Raw genomic sequence first — 7,697 nt, forward strand, 5'->3', positions numbered from 1 at the left:
TCTGCAAAGGTGTTAGGATCATGATTCACTTAAGCTTGAGCCAGTAAAGAAGAGGCTCTATCGAACTAAGAACATGTATGTCGCTGATCTATATGACCACCTGCAAGAGCACCTGCTGCATCCCGAGTAGCACATACCCATTTTGGAAGCTGAGGAGATGGAGGAGGATCCTGAGAAGGTGGGGGAGGATTGTCATCCTCGCTGTCATCATCTGAAGAAGAAATGTTTCAGAAATAGAAGGGATAGAGAGAGGCGGCACATCTGCTGAACTAGGCTCGTAGGCTGATATATTTTCAGCAAACTTTACATCTCTTCTAATCATAACACTTTTGGAGTTAAGTGGAATAAGTCTATATCCTTTGACATATCCAGAATATCCAACAAAAGCACATTTTTCACTCTTAGGTTCTAAAGCTTTATGTTTCTCATCTGGAATATGGACCCATGGTTCACTTCCAAAAACACGAAAGTGACTTACATCTGGATTAATTGAGCTCCATGCTTCTTCTGGAGTGATATTCTTTTAAACCTTAGTAGGAGTGTAATTTACTATGTAATTTTCACAGTTAATTATTTCTACCCAAAAATTAAGACTAAGTCCTTTAATTTGAAGCATATAATTAGCCATTTCCTTTAAGGTGTGATTCTTCCTTTCAGCCACAACATTTTGTTGTGGAGTATATGGATTAGTATGTTGCATTTGAATTCCATGCTCAGTGCAAAAGTTGATGAATTTTTTGTTAACATATTCTCCGCCATTATCAGATCTTAGTTTAAGAATTTGATGTCTAGATTGTTTCTCAACAAAGGCCTTAAATGCCAAGAACATGTTAAATACTTCACCCTTGAGTTTTAAGAAGTATACCCAAGTGCATCTAGAGAAATCATTAATGAAAGTTAAGAAATACTTGTAGCCAGAGAATGAAACAATTGGAAGTGGACCACATAAATCACTATGCACAAGCTGTAAAGGGGTTGAGGCGTGCCAAGAGGCATGTTTTTCAAAACTATCTCGATGATGTTTTCCAAGTATACATCCTGAACAAACACCATCTCTGCAAGATACCATAGGAAGACCTGTCACCATATTTTCTTTACATAGATTTTGAAGGGAGCAATAATTTAAGTGACCAAATCGCTCATGCCAAAGTTTGCTCACTTCATCATTATGAGCAACAAATATCGAGGGAAGATTTGATGACCCAAATTTGTTAAACTTATACAACCTTGTAGAATCATCAGCAATGCCAGTAGCTAAAATCTATCTAGGATATCTTAGGTCCTTAATTACAACATTGTGAGGTGAAAATTCAACGATTTTACCTTCACCTGAATGAGTTATCTAATACACAGATAGAAGGTTGTAGGATAAGGTTGGAACACATAATACATCATTAAATTTACCATTGTCTAGATGAATAGGTCCAGTCCCTACAACACTAAGAGATCTATCATCACCAACATATATATTTTTGGTGTTACAATCATTTTAAGAAGAAAACATGGCTTTGTTTTTGGCCATGTGATAATAAGCTCTAGAATCAATGAGCCACTCATGAGAATGAGAAGAATAAGATACATTTAGTGCATAACCAGACCGAGATGCTTGACAACCACATGCAGAAAGTGTTATTCCTTAAGAGGAAGTTGAAGTTGAAGAGTGCTCCAAATGGATGTTATGCTTCTTCATTGCTGCTTCCAAGGCTTCCATTTTCTTAAAGCATTTGGATTCTAAGTGGCCATCTCGATTACAAAAGTTGCAATTTCTATCAGTCTTCTTCCCTTTGTTTCTATTTTCCTTATCATTTTGTTGAATTGATTTTTCATTTTGAGACTAAAATTGCTTAGGAACCTTGTTTGGTTTAGGACCATTCTTTTTAGGATACTACTTCTTAGGATTCTTTGAATTTGGTTGTTGTTGGGTGGCTAAGTATTTCTTATAAGAGTTTCCAAGATTAAGAAGACCAATATGTAAGAGTTTTTCTTGTTCTCTTATTAAAGAATCACAAAAGGCATCAAAAGAGGGGGACTTGTAGTCTTGTCCTTGCGAAATAAAGGCTTCTCTAGTAGAATGGAAGGTGGAAACAAACACAAAGTAGGCTGGTCCCAACTTAGTAAGAATGGAATAGATAAGGCTACCATATTCTTTCTTAACCTTAACACCTTCCAAGAGATGTCTAAGGGTCTTGAACTTGGAAAAAAATCTTCAATGGAAGAAAATTTTTTGGGGTCCAATGTAAGCAACTCATTTTCGAGTTGATGGGCTCTAATTTCATTTTTAATTCCAAAAACTTTAGTAGGCTGTTTCATTGCTTCATTAGGGGTATCATGTTCTATGATATGAAATCTAAGGTCTGGAGAAATAGACATCCTATCAATGAACGTGCATGATCTTACCTATTTTCCCATTTGGTTGCCTTATCTTCATCTTTAGGTTTAGTTTCTTGGTTTGAGATTATTCTGTAAAGACCTTTATTTGTAAGTAAATCCATAACGTAGGACCACCATTGGAAGTAGTCGGTGCTGTTAAGAATAACTTGGCATGGACTTTCCATTTTAATAGAAATTGAAGCTTTAGATTCTGAAACTAAGTGTTCCAATTGAAAGATCTTGAAAAAATAGTCTAATTAAAAAATAAAGGCTCTGAAAATGGCTTCCGGATGAAAAAGTTATGGCTTTTTGAAGAAAATTTATTGAAGATGTCGACGAAGTGTGTGAATGTTCAGAAGTGAATGATAATGTTAGATTTAAAAAAAAAAATCCCCACCCTTTCCAAAATTAATCTAATTAGCTCACTTAAAAATAGATTTTATGTGACCCACTTTTTTAAATAATTGAAAGTCACTTTTACAATGGTACTGTATGAGCTACCCACTAAATTATAACTTAAATAAAAGATAAAGAGACTTTAGAATTATAAGTGACTCACTTTTTATAATGTGTGAGAACACTTTTACATAAAGTAACTTTAAAACATAAGTTACATGTGTCTTTTGAAAAAGTAACTCAATAAAAAGAAAGACTTGAACTCAAGACCTCTATTCTCATAAAGTAACTTTGGACCAAGTGAGCTAGTTTAAAAGCTTAGTAATTTTTGAAAAAGAGGAAGATTTTGTTTTGTTTTTGTTTTTTTTTTTCACTGAAGCTTTGGGGTGCCTGTTTACTTGAAAAATCCCTTTTTGCCTACAAAACAAAAAACCACACAACCCAACACGAACATACAAAAAAAACGAAACCTTATGGCTTGAAGTTAGGTTTCGCCAGAAACAAAATATTTTCCTCAATGTTTCTGATTTTCCAAGATCACAATAAGGCGCGGCGGAAAAGAGCATATGCATGAGAAAAATCCTTCCTTTCTATTTCTAATTTTCCTAGATTGCACAAAGTTGCGGTGCAAAGAATATACGCAGAAATGAAAGGTATAAATCCGGTAATATAAAACAGAGAGATAAATAAACCGAAATAAGCAGAGTTAAATAACTAAAACTGCAAATAAAGACTATATACCTCTAGATCTTAAAAATGACGTAGCTAGGGCTACCAAAAACCTTTTCGTGTGAAATGAAAGTGGTTACTCACTAGAACATATGCTCCTAAGACAATAGAGTAGTCCTCTCAGCCCAAAAGTGGTCAGAAACTGTATATCTAGGAAATGATAGTCAGATGCAATTGTACCAACTTCCGATTTGGATCACCAATGGATGCAGCCCTCAAATAGCTCTGATACCATGTAGGAATTTACAGAGTAAGTTCCTCAGATAGAACACCAAAGGACATCGCTCATAAACAGATCACAGATCAATATGCCATTATTCTTGACGTGGTTAAAACCATCAAAGAGGGAAAAAGTCGACGACCTGAGCCAATGCTGCCACTTTAGGAAATTTATTAATAAAAGAATGAAAATTTACATAAGTTTCTCTAATGAATGGTCACCCTAAAAATCACCCTCCATGCTCTTTAAATAGAGATCATGGACCAATCGAGTGTTAGGCCATGGATCAAGTGTCGGTAATACGGAGGAGAGAATGAACCGTCAGATCACTTCATGTTTAGAACATATCGAGACTGTCGGATTGTAAGTTACAAAAGTACATGGCAAATAAACACACTTTACCTAACTCTACACTAGACCAAGTTATACTTAACTATTTCCTATGTTTTAGAATATCTTAACAAAAGGGAGATGAAGAGACACAAATGCGCATGAGAGGGATATTAGAGGAAAAATGAAAGAAAATGAAGAAAATAGAGGCAACAATGATAAAAAGGCTTCAAAGAAATAGTTCACAGCTTTTTTCAGTTCAATTTTGGTTGTCTCCTTTCATTCTCTCTCTCTCTCTCTCTCTCTCTTTCTCTTTCTCTTACACTCTTGCATACTTAGAGCATTCCTGGAGCACTTTGGTACTCACTTCGATTTGGAGCAAGAAAGGAAAGAGAAAGCAAGGGAAAGTAAGGAAGCCTAAGGAGACAATGGGATCAACAACTCTAACTAGATTTCTTTGCACGTAACACGTTTCATGTATGATTTCCTTGTTGATTTTTAAATGCATGGTATATGCATGTGATTCCTTGGTTATGTGTTGTCATTGTCTTGGTTATTTACCTAGATTGATAGTAGTTTCAACCTGGAATTTCCATTTATTGGATAGCCATGGTGTTGTGGGTTTCCCCACTTATTTTCCTTATTCATGATTATTTTTCCCTATGGTTGTGGGTTGGAACAAATGATCTGGAATACCTAGAAAAAATTGGGTTGAGTTACTAATTCCTAGAGACGTAGGTTGGGACAAACACTCTAGAGCCCTTGTTGGGTCGAGTTATGAGTTCCTCGAGCTGCGATTGGAACAAACACTCTAGAGCCTTGAAAGGTTTTAGATTTATTTCCTAGTTCCTAGAACCCTAGACAACTTGGGTAGAGATGAATTTGATTAATGTTAATGGTTTTTGGATCATATAGGTCAAATCACTATGGTTGAGGGTTTAGGTGGTTTTGCCTCTAGAAGCCCTGGTTGGATTTGTCTTGGTTTATTCCATGATATATCACATTCATGCTTTGAATATGGCATAGGGTTGATTAGATGAAAGAGAGATTTGGTTAAGCCCAATCAATGGTCGGGTGGTACATGGAAGTCCCTGACTTGGTTGGCATTTTCATATGTTAATATGAGATATTTTCCTATTATGATCTATGAGAATATGTGTTGATTATGATGGTTATCTTATGGATGATTTTCCATGGTTTATATTCTAGTTATAATATGATTATATGTAGGTTATATAATGTATTCTATTTATGGATCCATACATGTTTTGATAAGCTAATGAAAGGTTGATGAATGCATGGACTAATAAGTGTTATTTCAGCTATGTGGAGAGGGCATAGATACTTCTTAATGATTGTCATATGAATTTGAGACTCTCCTGATCATATATCCATTCATAAACTATAGCTTCTATATTTTCCATGTGTTTGACGAAATGTATGCCATGGACTAGACATGTCTTGGTCAAGAAATTATCCAAGTTTTGTATGGTTAGCTTTGTCATCATGTTAGTTATGATTATGGAAACTTACAGGTAGTTCTAAGTAGTGGTATGGAGGCCCAACCTGAAAATTGGCACAAATTCAGGAACCGAGACTCTAAATTCATAACCGCATGGAGGCAGGCTTATGCATGCAGTTGGACCCTCATAACTACATGCATGTAGTGTTGTGCGTGTGGTTTTGGACTCAAGGCAGATAAGAAGAGCCCCATCTTAGGGAATGGTCACCTGGGGTGGTCATTTGGTCCCTGAATGGTTTGTAGCCTCTAAGATATGCTAGGAAGGTTTCAATTTTTTGGCCCAACTTCCATAACTGGAATTTGGAGGTCGATTCATGTCATAGTGACACTTTTCTAATGTTTACAGGGTGGTATCAAAGCTTCCAAGTTCATATGTTCATCATGCATGTATGTTGGTTTCTTCTTGTTATGGACCTCATGGCCTAGTCCAAGTATGCAGTTAGTATATTGTGCATGATGTCAATATGTTGATATGATTATGTATATACATGTATCATGCTAATATGGAATGATTTGTGCAGATGTGATAGCCTCCCCTGAACTTTATAAGCTATGATTTTGATTATTTTTCTATTTGGTTTTATCTGACATGACATATTTGCAGGAGGTAGAAGGTCAGAAATGACTAGTAGAATGGTGGAATTTAGTTGATGTGACTCTACTTACAAATCACAAGCAACAATGAGATGAGTACTCTCCTAATATGGCAGATACACTAAGAAGTTTGAAGGTAGAAATCAAAAGTTACAAGGAAGAAAATAACAAGTTGATTGAGGCATAGGAAAGGCTTGCTAGAGCTCAGGAAAAGAAAGCGAAAGTTAATGCAATGATGCTTCAGAGTTTATCAGATTTTCATAGACAGGGACTGTTGAGGATCAATCATGGATAGGAGGAAAAGACTAATGGGGATTATGGTAAAAAGTCTTGATTAGGACATACGTTGGATAGAGAGGATATCGTAAGAGGTGGAAGATTCTTGGATAAACCTGACAGGAAGGGTAGTACTTATGGATCTCATTCTAGTTCTAGTTCTGAGAGACATCATCACCATCATTGCCATCATCCTTACAAGATGAGTGAGAAGCATTATTTGCCAGAGGAGTTCAAAAAATCCAAGCCTCCTACATTTGATGGATAGATGAAGAAGTCACAAGACGTAAAAGCATGGTTGTTGGGAATGGGGAAGTTCTCCAGATTGCATAATTATTCAGAGAACATGAAATACAAGATAACTACCTTCAGTTTTAAAGGAAAATCAGACATTTGGTGGGAATATGTGAAGAATGTCAGAGGTATTAGAGAAGAGGAGTTGGTTTGGGATGAGTTTGAGAGACTTTTCAGGAAGAAATACTTATTTGAGAGGTACTACGATGACATGGCTAAGGAATTATATGATTTGAAGATGGGCTCTATGATGGATGATGAGTACACTAGCATATTTATAGAGCTATTGAGGAATGTGCCTTACCTCAAGGAGGAGAAAGAAAAGATTCAAAGGTTCATTAGTGGGTTACCAGTAATGTTCAGAGATCAGATCAAGTTTGATAAGCCTACATCATTGGAGGAAGCCATCATGAAGTTAAAGCACTACTATGAAAAGTTAAAGCACAAATATGATTCTAAGTAGGATTGGAAAGGTAATGAGAAGAATAAAGGAAAGTGGGCTAAGAAGTGAGGAAGAACCCAGGATGCAGGTGATAAGGGGAATGTGGCACCTAACAAGAAGTATATTGTAGTTGATAGAGGACATGAGTCTCAGCCTAAGGAGCAAGACAAGAGTGATGGTAGGCAACATTTGAGGTTTTGGACTTGTGGTAGAGAGCATCATAGTAGAGATTTTCCACGACATCAGGGTGGCAGAATTTATATTTACAGTGCCTAGGAGACCTAGATAGTTGGATATGTCAGACAAAGTATCCCTCAGATCTATGGAATAATGGATCATAGGTAGGTTGATCATTAGACATCTATTATTGAGATGGAAGATAAGCTTCACGATCAAGTTGTTTCTATTTTGATTGATCCTGGATCTAACTATAGTTATATCAGTCCTGACCTAGTGGATAATTATTGCTTGAATAAAGAAGTGCATTCATAATCTTGGTTGGTGCAGTTGTATACACGGACAAA

The sequence above is a fragment of the Pinus tabuliformis genome, chromosome 7 (assembly GCF_031772625.1).
Source record: "Pinus tabuliformis cultivar Carrire ecotype Pingquan chromosome 7, CPIR1, whole genome shotgun sequence".
NCBI lineage: Eukaryota > Viridiplantae > Streptophyta > Pinopsida > Pinales > Pinaceae > Pinus > Pinus tabuliformis.